The sequence below is a fragment of the Gossypium arboreum genome, chromosome 2 (assembly GCF_025698485.1).
Source record: "Gossypium arboreum isolate Shixiya-1 chromosome 2, ASM2569848v2, whole genome shotgun sequence".
Classification (NCBI taxonomy): Eukaryota; Viridiplantae; Streptophyta; class Magnoliopsida; order Malvales; family Malvaceae; genus Gossypium; species Gossypium arboreum.
Genome location: NC_069071.1, coordinates 8,049,227 through 8,062,083, shown reverse-complemented (window position 1 = coordinate 8,062,083; position 12,857 = coordinate 8,049,227). Strand labels below are relative to the sequence as shown.

Sequence of the window (12,857 nt, the reverse complement as noted above, 5' to 3'; positions counted from 1 at the left end):
AAAAAGGCCTTCCTAAAATCAAAGAAGTGTTGCTATCCTCCTCTATGAAGTTAAAGGGAAATATAAATTTATCGATTTTAACTAGCACATCTTTAATAATACCCCTAGAAAATCTTATAGTTTTATCTACTAATTAAATGCTCATCCTAGTCTGTTTGGGTTTCCCAAGACCTAATTGTTTGAACATTTTGTAGGGCATGACGTTAATATTAGCCCCTAAATCAGCTAATCCATTATTAACATCTAAACTACCAATTAAGGAAGGAATCGTAAAACTCCCTGGATCTTTTAGTTTGTTGGGTAGTTTATTCTGTAGAATAGCTGAGCAAACTGCGTTTAGCTCCACATGTGATGCCTCGTCCAACTTCCTTTTATTTGCTAAAAGCTCCTTTAAAAATTTCATTACGTTTGGCATCTGAGATAGAACTTCAATAAACAGTAAGTTAATGTGTAATTTTTTTAAGAGTTTAAGGAATTTACCAAATTGTTCATCTGAACGGTCTTTTCTTGTCGCGTTGGGGCATGTCGCACGAGGTTTATATTCGACATTCACTAATTTGTTTTTATTATGACCTACCTCATCTTGATCTCTGCTCACCACAGTTTCTTGCTTCGGTTTTGGCTCAGGCTCAACGAATTCTTCTTTATCTCGAACATTAATCACGTTGAGCTGTTCCCTTGGGTTGGGTTCAGTATTACTTGGCAACCTATCTTGTGGCCGTTTGGAGATTATTTTGGACAGCTGGCCTATCTGCGTTTCGAGCCCTTGGATCGATGCTTGTTGATTCTTAAGTGCTGTCTCGGTATTCTGGAAACGAGTTTCTGGCACTGATATAAACTTTGAGAGCATCTCTTCAAGGTTCGGCTTCTTTTCCTATTGGTAGGGGGTTGTTGGTAGCCTGGAGGTGGTCTCTGATTTCTTTGGCCTTCTCATGAGAAATTTAGATGGTTCCTCCAACCTGCAATATAAGCGTTACTATATGGATTATTTTGAGATCAAGAATTATTACCCATGTAATTTAACTGCTCGTTATCCATGTTGTGGCCATAAGGTTGGTATTCTGAATTGCTTGATTCACCTCCACTTGCTTCGCACTGCATTACTGGGTGAACCTGCGAAGAACTAAGAAAACCATCAATTTTTTTATTCAAGAGTTCTACCTGATTAGAGAGCATGGTGACCGAATCGACGTTATAAACACTGGCTATTTTTGTTGGCTTTGTTCTCATGACTTGCCACTGATAGTTATTCATTGACATCTCCTCTATAAACTCATAAGCATCTTCAAGTGTTTTATTATTGATGGTTCCGCCAGCAGCTGCGTCAACCATTTGTCGAGTCGAAGGATTCAGGCTATTATGGAATGTTTGAACCTAAACCCAAAGCGGTAACCCATGATGAGGGCACCTTCTCAATAAGTCCTTGTATCTCTCTCATGTATTGTAAAGAGTTTCTAAGTCCATCTGCACAAACGAAGAGATATCATTACGTAATTTAGCTGTTTTAGTCGGCGAAAAATATTTTAATAAGAATTTTTCGGTCATTTATTCCCAAGTAGTAATTGACTCTCGTGGTAACGAGTTCAACCACTGTTTAGCTTTATTCCTCAATGAAAAAGGGAATAACCGAAGACAAATTGACCCTCGTGGTAACGAGTTCTAAAAAGTTTGCTAATTGAGGGTTGGGATCCTCATCCTGCAAACCATTGAACTGAACAAATTGTTGTATTATTTGAATAGTGTTAGGTTTTAGTTCAAAAGTATTTGCAGCTACAGCAGGTCTAACTATGCTCGATTTAGTTCCTGTTAAAGAAGGTTTAGCATAACCGTACATAGTGCGTGGAGCAGGATTTTGATTAACCGCAATTGTAGGAAGTAGCTAATTGTCTTGGTTTTCAGCCATCTCTTCGGTTGGGGGTTGAGTATCGTCCTCTTGCTCGGTCCCTGCATATCTTAAGCTTCGCCTTATTTCTCTTTGGTTTCTGCGAACTGTGCGATCAATTTCTTCGTCAAAGAGTAGTGGTCCTGACGGGTTTCTTCTAGTCATAAACTATAAAAACCTGCCAAGAGAAATAAAAAGTAAATTAATAAATAATAAAAAATTAAAATAAATTAAATTGAAAGAGAAATAAATGACTAAAGTAATAAAAATTGAGCGTTCCTAATATCTTAGTTCCACGGCAACGGCGCCAAAAACTTGATCGCGATTTTCGTGTAACAGGTTTTAAATACTTATAATTAATCATTCTTGAAACTAACTATTATCACAATGTAGGTAAGTGTAACTATCAAACTGTAGTATAGTTTTAGCAAGACTAGTAATGACTGTCTTTTTATTATCTAGCCTAAAAATAGGGGGATTTTGTTTTAACTAACTAATTATCTAAACTAAGAATTCACAGAAAGTAGAATTGGGGGATTACTTTTGGAAAACGATTGAATTAAGACAATACCTGAGGAAAAATCCACCTAGACTTTACTTGTTATTCTGGTTCCGAATCTGCCGATTTATTCCTTTAACTTTTTCCGTAGAGATCTCTAAGTTATGTTATTATCCCTATTCAAGACTAATAACGTCTAATCTTTAGATTGAATAATTGAGACTTTTCTCTAATTAACACCCTAAGGTTGCATTAAACTCGATCTATGAATCCCCTTATTAGGTTTCACCCTAATCTGGCAAAATCTTGTCACCCTATCTCTAGGCGCGCAATCAACTCCGCTTAATTATGAGAAATGTACTCTTAGACAAGGTCTATTCCTCCTCTGAAAAAAAGCTTATCTTGAATCCGTATCCTGGGATATCAAAACAAGAATTAATAACACATAATTAAGAACAAGTTAAATATTTATCATACAATTCAGAAAATAATAAAAAGATTCGTCTTAGGTTTCATCCCCCTTAAGTATTTAGGGGATTTAATTTATAACTAAAAAGGAAAACAACTCAGAAGAATAACGAATACAAAACATAAAGAAAACCCAAAACTCCTAAAGGGAAATTGATGGGAGATCTTCAGTCTTGATGATGAATCCGACTTCTGAGATGGAACAATCGATTTTCTTCGAGTAATTCCTTCCTACCTCTCTGTATCTCCCTCTTCCTCCCGCTATGGTGTATTTATAGGCTTTGGAATGCCTAAAAACCCTCAAAATTGGCCTTTTCTGAATTAGACTAAACTTGGGCTCGGCAGGGACACGTCCGTGTGACACGCCCGTGAGAGTCGTGCTTTGATTCTGCCAAATTGACACGGCCGTGTGGTATGCCCGTGTGAGGAAGTCCAGGCTATGTTGATTTCGTACTTTGACCCATTTTCTCTTTTTTTGACCCGTTTTTCGTTTCTTTCGCTCTTTTATGCTTGCTTAAGTATAAAACATGAAATTAAAGCATTAGGAGCATCGAATTCACCAATTCTAAGGAAAATTCATCCATAAAATGCGTTAAGCGTGGGGTAAAAATGTGTATAAATTATGGTTTATCAATATATGTCTATATGATGAGTAAGGAAGAAGGTTTGAATGATGAATAATCTTTATGTATATGTTGCTATGTTTCTGCATGTTGATTCTTTACTGCCATTTCATATTATTTGCATGTGAACTTACTAAGCTTTAACGCTTACTCCCCTCTCTTTCTATTCTTTGTAGTTCTGTTAAGCTAGCTCGTGGATTGGAAGCTGTCGAAGTATTTGATCACACTATCGAAAGACTATTGGGTATAGTGAAATTATTGTTTTGAGTATGGCATGTATAAGAAACTTGGTCATTTTATGGTATGTGTCATGCTATTTGGCCAAGTTGTGAATGCCTATGATAATGATGATTCATTTTGTAATGGCCATGTGATATGGCTCATATTTGATCATTTGGGTTATAATCTAATTACCCATATATGCATGTGCTAGTGTCTTGATGGTAGGATATGTTATTACTTGGTGAGTGCAAGATAATGATGTGATATGTTGCTGATCGATGGATGTATGGCAAAGTATGAATTGGGTGCTAAAGGATATGGGATGATCTATTGGCTTAAAATGACTATAAGTATGAATGCATAATTTGAAGTCATGATAATAAGTTTAATAATGCATGAAATTGGTGTAGAATGCCTCTAAATATTGTAACAAATGAATGTCCAATAGGATGACTTTATGAAGATGTGAGAGTGCCATGGTGTGGAATATTTGGGTGCTTGAATATGTTATGTTGCAAGTTATAAAGTATGTTTGAATTTATGAGTGACTATGGGTGACTATTGGCTTCGAAAATAGCCTTTAAATGGTCTACACGGGTAGATATACGGGCGTGTGTCTAGACCTTGTGTGACACACGGTCTGCCCCATGGGCGTGTTGAATGACCGTGTGTCTCCTGCACCTAAAATTCCCAAGTCAGTATGCATAGTAGTAAACACACGGGTAGAGATACGGCCGTGTGTCTCAACAGTGTGGAGGACACGACCTAGCATATGGGCATGTACCATGGCCGTGTGCCCCTAAATGAGTGATGACGTCATAAACAGAATGTCCAGGTTTTTGGACACGGGCAATGACACGAACGTGCCCAGGCAGTGTGAAGGACATGGGCCAAGGACACGGGCATGTACTTGGCCGTGTGAAAACCCTTGTAGGTTTGAAATGAAAAATAAATTTTAATAATTCCACACGGGTTTGGGACGCGAGTGTGTCCCAATACATACAAGCGTGTCTCAATGCACACGGGTGTGTGCATTGCCTCCACACGGGCGTGTGAGGCTTAAACTTAGAAGCTTTCTTAGAATTTTCTTAAGTTCTCGGTTTAGTTTCAAATTTCTTTTAATGTATGTTTTGGACATCGTAGGTCTATAATAAGGATAATAGGATCTTGTTTGATCAATTTTAATTTGGAATGAAATTTTATTACCTGTATTTTTGGTAATGACTCGTACTTTATTCCAATCTCGGGTATGGGTAAGGGTTGTTACATTTAGTGGTATCAGAGCTATGGTTTAGTCGATTCTCAGACTAACCTAGAGTATTTGAGTCTAGCTATACATGCCATACATATATATACATAAGTAATGATAGTGTGACGACTCCGGACAATATTAAAATGTGTTTTCATATAGCAAATGGATTCCAACAGAACAGTGGCGGACGACGTAGAAAGTGACGCGCCTACTCCAACTAAAAGAGCAGTGCCATCTGAAAGTAGACCCGAAACAGTCAGTAGAAGAGAAAGAGGCAGAAAGGCCTTTCCTCACATGATGAATGCATGGATATAGGGTTCGTTCGAACGAAACTGAATGCTCAACCTCCTCCACCTCCCTCAAATCCACAACCCGCACCTGTGATGCCTTAATATATGGATTTCATGAGATTTACTAGAACACCTATTTATAGAATTCAAAAATAAGGTACCGAAGAATTTAGGGCAAATGCCAATGATGACCTTAAAAGAGCTGAGTTCTGGTTAGAGAACTCGATATGGTATTCAAGGAATTATTATGTACATCTGAGGAGTGTTTGAAATGTTCCATATCCCTATTGAGAGATGCGGCGTATCACTGGTGGAGAACGTTGATATCCGTAGTACCACTAGAGAGGGTTACTTGGGAATTCTTTCAAGAGGAATTTAAAAAAAATACATTAGTGAAAGATTCATCGAACAGAAGCGTAAGGAATTCCTGGAATTGGAACAAGATCGTATGACAGTTAGTGAATATGAGAGAGAATTCGTCATATTCAACAAATATGCTCTAGAGTACGTACCCTTCGAGGCTAAGATGTGCAAAAGATTTGAATATGGACTCAATGAGGATATTAAGACATTAATGGGTATTCTTGAGTTGACAGAATTTGCGGTACTTGTTGAACGGGCTTGTAAAGCCGAAGACTTGGTTAAAAAAAGGAAGAAAGCCGAGTCTGATGCAAGAGATACAAGAAAGAGGTACATGAGTAAGTCATTGCCATCTCAGTCTAAGAAATGTAAAAATATGTATTCTCGTTCATATGTGTCAGCTGGACATTCATACAGGAATCGTCAAAAGTAAAATTCGGGTTTTAGGTCTCAGACTACGTCTGTAGCAAGCGTGGGTAACGCTAAACCTTCCAAAGCTGAATGTCCTCAATGTGGTAGACGTCATTCTGGCAACTGTAGAGTGAATGATCTTATTTTAAATGTGGTTCTCTAGACCACTTTATTAAGGACTGTCTTGAGATGATGAAAAAAGAAAGATTTTAGAGTTCAAGACCGAGTGGCACAGTTTCTAGGGGAAGACCCTCGAGAAATGCTGGGAATGAATCTGGCAGTAAGAATGTGACGCGAGACACAACAGTAAGGTTCGAAGCTAGGGCTCTGGCTAGAGCCTATGCCATACGTGCACGTGAAGACACAACTTCTCCTAATGTGATCACTGGTAAATTTTCTCTCTATAGTACTAATGTTATTGCTCTGATAGACCCTAGCTCCACTCATTCGTATGTGTGTATGAAATTGACATCTAGTCTAACTATTCCTGTCGAGTCTACAGAATTTGTAATTAAGGTGTCTAACCCGTTAGGAAAGCATGTGATAGTTGATAAAGTATGTAAGAAATGTTCGTTAATGGTTAAAGGTCATTATTTTCCAGCCTACTTGATATTGTTGCCGTTTGACGAATTTGATGTCATACTGGGTATGGATTGGTTGACACTACATGAGGCTACAGTGAATTGTAGATAGAAATTTATGGAATTGAAATGTGAAAATGGTGAAATTCTTCGAGTTGAATCAGACAATGCAAAGAAGTCGTCAATGATGGTTTATTCGATGGTTACTCAAAGATATATGAGAAAAGTGTATGAAGCTTATTTGGCATATATATTGAATACAAAGGAATCCGAATGAAAAATCGAATCAATACTGGTTGTTTACGAGTATACGGACGTATTTTCGAAGGAATTACCAGGTTTACCCCTAATTAGAGAAGTTAAATTCAGTATTGAACTAATGCCAGGGACGATACCCATCTCTACTGCCCCATATAGAATGGCCCCGGCTGAACTAAAAGAATTGAAGTCACAGTTGCAAGAGCTGACCAAAAAAGGTTTCGCGAGACCAAGTTTTTACTGTGGGGTGCTCCCGTACTGTTCGTGAAAAAAAAGGATAGCTCTATGATATTATGCATTGATTATTGACAACTCAATAAGGTGACAATATAAAATAAGTATCCTCTTCCAAGGATTAATGACTTTTTTGATCAGCTGAAGGGAGCGACGTTGTTCTCTAAGACTTGAGGTATGGATACTACCAGTTACGAGTGAAAGAGTCTGATGTGCTTAAAACTGCCTTTAGAACGAGGTATGGCCACTATGAGTTTCTTGTTATGCCATTTGGACTAACAAATGCTCCTGCTGTGTTTATGGATTTAATGAACCGGATTTTCCAGCCACATTTAGATAAGTTTGTTGTGGTGTTTATCGATGATATTCTGATTTATTCTAGAGATGAGGCAGAGCATGCCGAGCATTTGAGAATTGTTTTACAGACTCTAAGGGATAAACAGTTATATGCCAAGTTTAGTAAAAGCGAGTTTTGGCTTCGAGAGGTTGGATTTTTGGGCCACATTATTTCAGGAGATGATATACGAGTTGATCCCAGTAAGATTTCTGCTATTGTTGAATGGAAGTCGCCGAGGAATGTAACCGAAGTTAGGAGCTTTTTGGGTTTAGCCGATTATTACAGATGGTTTGTAAAAGGATTTTCGATGATAGCCACCCTAATAACGAGTTTATTACAAGAAGATGTTAAGTTCGAATGGACGGAGAAGTGCCAACAGAGTTTTGAGAATTTGAAAGTGTTGTTAACCGAGGCACCAGTGTTAGAACAATTGAAATCAGGGAAAAAATTCGTGATTTATAGTGATGCATCTTTGAATGGACTAGGTTGTGTCCTTTTGCAAGAAGGTATGGTAGTAGCTTATGCTTCGAGGCAACTGAAGCCCTATGAGAAGAACTATCCTATGCATGATTTAGAATTAGCCGCTATTGTATTTGTTTTGAAGATTTGGCAACATTACCTATTCGGGGAGAAATGCCATGTCTATTCAGACCATAAAAGTCTTAAATATCTCTTGAATCAAAAAGACTTAACTTGAGGCAACGAAGGTGGCTTGAATTGTTAAAAGATTATGAGCTTGTGATAGATTATCACCCCAGTAAGGCAAATATGGTTGCCGACGCCTTGAGTAGAAAGTCTTTATTTGCTTTGAGAGCTATGAATTCACGGCTAGCCTTATCTCATGACGGCGCTATTTTAACAGAGTGAAAAGCTAGACCAAGTTTTCTTCGATAAATTTGTGGTGCTTAAGAAGCTGATAAGGAGTTACAAGCTAAGAAAGATCAGTGTGAGTTGAACAGTGAATCAGATTTCCAGAGAGGTCCTAAAGTTGTCTAAGGTTCCGTAGATGGATTTGTGTCCCGAAGACTGTTGAGTTGGTTCAGGATATTTTGTATGAGGCTCATAACGAAGGTATGTCAGTTCACCCGGGTAGCACAAAGATGTACAATGATTTAAAGAAAATGTATTGATGGAATGACATGAAAAAAGATATATCCTTATTTGTATTGAAATGCTTAATTTGCCAACAAGTAAAGGCCGAACACCAGGTACCTTCCGGTTTACTTCAGCCTATCTTAGTTCTCGAATGGAAATAGGACAGCATTACTATGGACTTTGTGACAGGCTTGCCATTAACACCAAGAAAGAAATGTGCCGTATTGGTAGTGGTTGATAGATTAACTAAGTCAGCTCATTTTTTACCGGTACACATTGATTATTCACATGATAAGTTAGCCAAGCTGTACATTTCTGAGATTGTGAGACTTCATGGAGTACCTTTATGGATTATTTCAGATAGGGATCAAAGGTTCACTTCACGATTTTGGAAGAAGTTACAAGAAGCTTTAGGTACAAAGCTAAATTTTAGTACAGCTTTTCATCCAAATACTGGTGGACAATTTGAGAGAATAATTTAGACACTTAAGGATATGCTTAGATGTTGTGTTCTTGAAATTCAAGGTAGTTGGGAAAAGTACCTACCTTTGGTTGAATTTGCCTATAACACTAGCTATCAGACGAGTTTGAAGATGGCACCTTATGAAGTATTATATGGACATAAATGTCGTACATTGTTGTATTAGACTGAGCTTAAGGAGAACAAGAATCATGGGATAGATTTGACTAAGAAAACCAAGGAAAAAGTGAAAGTAATTCGTGATTGTTTGAAAGCGGCGCCGGATAGACAAAAGCCGTATGCAGATTTGAAAAGGAAAGAAATTGAGTATCAAGTTGGTGATAAGGTATTCTTGAAAGTATCTCCATGGAAGAAGGTTTTGAGATTCGGTAGAGAAGGCAAGTTGAGTCATTGTTTTATAGGACCGTATAATGTTACCGAGAGGATAAGACCTATTGCTTATCGATTGGCTTTGCCGACTGAATTAGAAAAGATTCACGATGTGTTTCATGTGTCCATATTGCGCCCATATAGATTCGACCCTTCACATGTGATTATACCGAAAGAGGTTGAAATCAGACCTGATATGACTTATGGTGAGGAACCTATTAAGATCTTGGCTCGGGAAGTCAAGTAATCGAAAAACAAAAGTGTTACTCTTATGAAAGTTTTATGGCAAGGACATGGGGTTGAAGAGGCTACGTGGGAGCCCGAGGAGGCCATGAGGAAACAATATCCAAACCTTTTCACCAGTAAGATTTTCGGGGATGAAAATCCTTAATGGGGGGAGAGTTGTAACATCCCAAATTAGGGCCTAGTTAGAACAGTAATTTTAAGACCACAAATTCGAAGATAGAAATAATCATTTTATGATTCTTATGAGGTTTATGTTATGAATGCATGCTTGTGTGAAAGTTTCATGAATAAATTCTATGCATAAAATGTCTAATTGCATTTTAGGGACCAAATTGAATAAAGTGCAAATCTTGCATTCTAGAAGCTTTAAGCATGAAATTGCATTAGATATTGAATGAGAGGGTCCTAATTAACAATTTTACCAATTTCTATAATTTTGGACAGAAATGGACATGCATAGGAAAATGTGAAAGAGAAACTCTAAGAACATTTTGGTCATTTGGTAATTAAAAGAATAAAAAGGGAAAAATAAGTCAAAATTAGTGTCCATCTTCTTCCTTCATTGCCGATAATTGCAAGACACCATAACTAGTGTTTGTTTAATATTTTTAAGCTTGATTGTAAGTGCATCCTAGCCCCGTTTTTAATGTTCTTTGCATTTTTGAAGTCCTTGAAGAATGATCTACCCATTTCTATCTATATTTTAAGCTAGGGTTCATGTGTAAAATTTGACCCATGTGTGACATGCATGTATTTTTATGATTAATGGAGGAATATGAATGTTTGAGGCATGATTAACAACTTTTACTAAGTGATTTTTAGTGAAAACACCTAAACAAGGGACTTGTTTGTAAAAGTGTAAAAGAGAATAGTAATAATGTGAAATAAAAGAAAATATGGGCTGATATGAGCATAGTAAAGGTTCAGCTAGGCTTGGGTAACCAAGAAAATACATGCATTTCATTTTACGAGCCAATGGACTAAATTGTAAATATGTGAAAGTTTAAGGGTCAAAATGTAAATTTGAAAAAGTATGAATTATGGACCCATTTGAACAATGTGAATAATAAATAAGTTAAATTTGGCATTATAGATCAAGAAAAATGTGAACCAGGACTTGATCGAGGAAAGAATAAAGTACACGATAATTAAGCTCGATTATCATCATTTTGTACCAAGGAAAGTGCATATGCAAATAATGTGGTGTTATAGTATGTTATAATGTTTTAATATATACTGTAATAAATGTTTTATTGTAATGATAAACCATAAGCTTGCTGAGTGTTATGAAAGTATGAATGTTATTATGGTCGTTATCCACGACGTTACGAGCAAGTACGATGGTGATGCTATGTGCAATGAGAAAAACCCCGTTTGAACCTTAGGAATAGTTTAGGGTACAAATGACATGTCATTAGGAACTAAGACGTCCAAAGTCGTTGAGTGGTTTGGGTGCATGAGATATGTGGCATCCGAGCTCGTTGAGAATTCCAAGTTCATTATGGATGTGTTACATGGTATGTGGTAGCTTCGGCTACATTGAATATGTGGAACTTATATGCAAGGTTTTCGCATATCCAATAGTATTTCGAGCGTTCAATAGGAAATGTAATGAATGTAATGAAAGTCCCGAGGAGGACATATGAAAGAGGTATGGTTATGGATACTTTACGATGAGTACAAGTATGTATGCTAAACTTATGAGTAATGCCTTAATAAAGATCTATTTACGATGAGCACGTATATATATATGTCCGTATGATGAGTAAGCAAGAAGGTTTAAATGATGAGTAATCTTTATGTATATGTTGCTATGTTTCTGTATGTTAATCCCTTACTACCATTTCATATTATTTGTATGTGGACTTACTAAACTTTAACACTTACTCCATTCTCTTTCCATTCTTTGCAGTTTCGCCAAGCTAGCTCGGGGATCGAAAGCCGTCCAAGTATTCAATCACACTATCGAAAGACTATTGGGTATAGTGAAATTATTATTTTGAGTATGGCATGTATAGGAAACTTGGTCATTTTGTGGTATGTGTCATGCTATTTGGCCAAATTGTGAAGGCCTATGATAATGATGATTCATTTTGTAATGGCCATGTGATATGGCTCATATTTGATCATTTGGGTTGTAATCTAATTACCCATATATGCATGTGCTTGTGTCTTGATGGTAGGATATGTTATTGCTTAGTGAGTGCAGGATAATGATGTGATATGTTGTTGATCGATAAATGTATGGTAAAGTAAGAATTGGATGCTAAAGGATAAGAGATGACCTAATGGCTTAAAATGACTATAAGTATGAATGCATAATTTGAAGTCATGATAATAAGTTTAATAATGCATGAAATTGGTGTGGAATGCCTCTAAATAGTGTAACAAATGAATGTGCAATAGGATGACTTTATGAAGATGTGAGAGTACCATGGTGTGGAATATTTGAGTGCTTGAATATGTCATATAGCAAGTTATAAAGTATGTTTGAATTTCTGAGTGATTATGGGTGACTATTGGCTTGGAAAATAGCCTTTAAATGGTCCACACGGGCATATGTCTAGACCGTGTGTGACACACAGTCTGCCTTATGGGCGTGTTGAATGACCATGTGTCCCCTGCACCTAAAATTCTTAAGTCAGTAAGCATGGTAGTAAACACACGGGCAGGGACATGGCCATGTGTCTTAACTGTGTGGAGGACATGGCCTAGTGCACAAGTGTGTGCCATGGCCGTGTACCCCTAAATGAGTGATGACGTCATAAACAGAATGTCCAGGTTTTTGGACATGGGCGATGACACGGGCATGTCCAGGCCGTGTGAGGGACATGGGCCAAGGACATGGGCGTGTACTCGGCCGTGTGAAAACCCTTGTAGGTTTGAAATGAAAATAAGTTTTAGTAATTCCACACGGGTATGGGACACAGGTGTGTCCTAATGCACACGGGCGTGTAAAGCTTAAATCTGAAAAGTTTCTTAGAATTTTTTTAAGTTCTCGGTTTATTTTCGAGTTTCTTTTAATGTATATTTCAAACCTCATAGGTTCAGAATAAGGATAATATGATCTTGTTTGATCGGTTTTACTTTGGAATGAAATTTTATTACCCGTATTTTTTGGTAATGCCTCATACTTTATCCCGGTCTCGAGTATGGGTAAGGGGTGTTACGCTAATGGTTAGTGTCTATCTTCGCTGACCATTGATACCGAAACTAAGAATAGAGGGTAAAGTACAAAGGGTTGAGTAT

The 12,857-nt window shown here is 37.3% G+C and overlaps 1 protein-coding gene and 1 non-coding gene across 2 annotated transcripts in view; one reads left to right on the top strand and one right to left on the bottom strand.

Annotated features, from left to right (window-relative positions):
- LOC128284192 (uncharacterized) overlaps positions 1-12,857 on the bottom strand; it is a 31,592-nt gene that overhangs the window by 9,190 nt on the left and 9,545 nt on the right.
- LOC128289476 (small nucleolar RNA R71) lies at positions 1,391-1,497 on the top strand. Its single transcript, XR_008279125.1, has one exon. It is a non-coding gene; the product is annotated as a small nucleolar RNA R71 (small nucleolar RNA).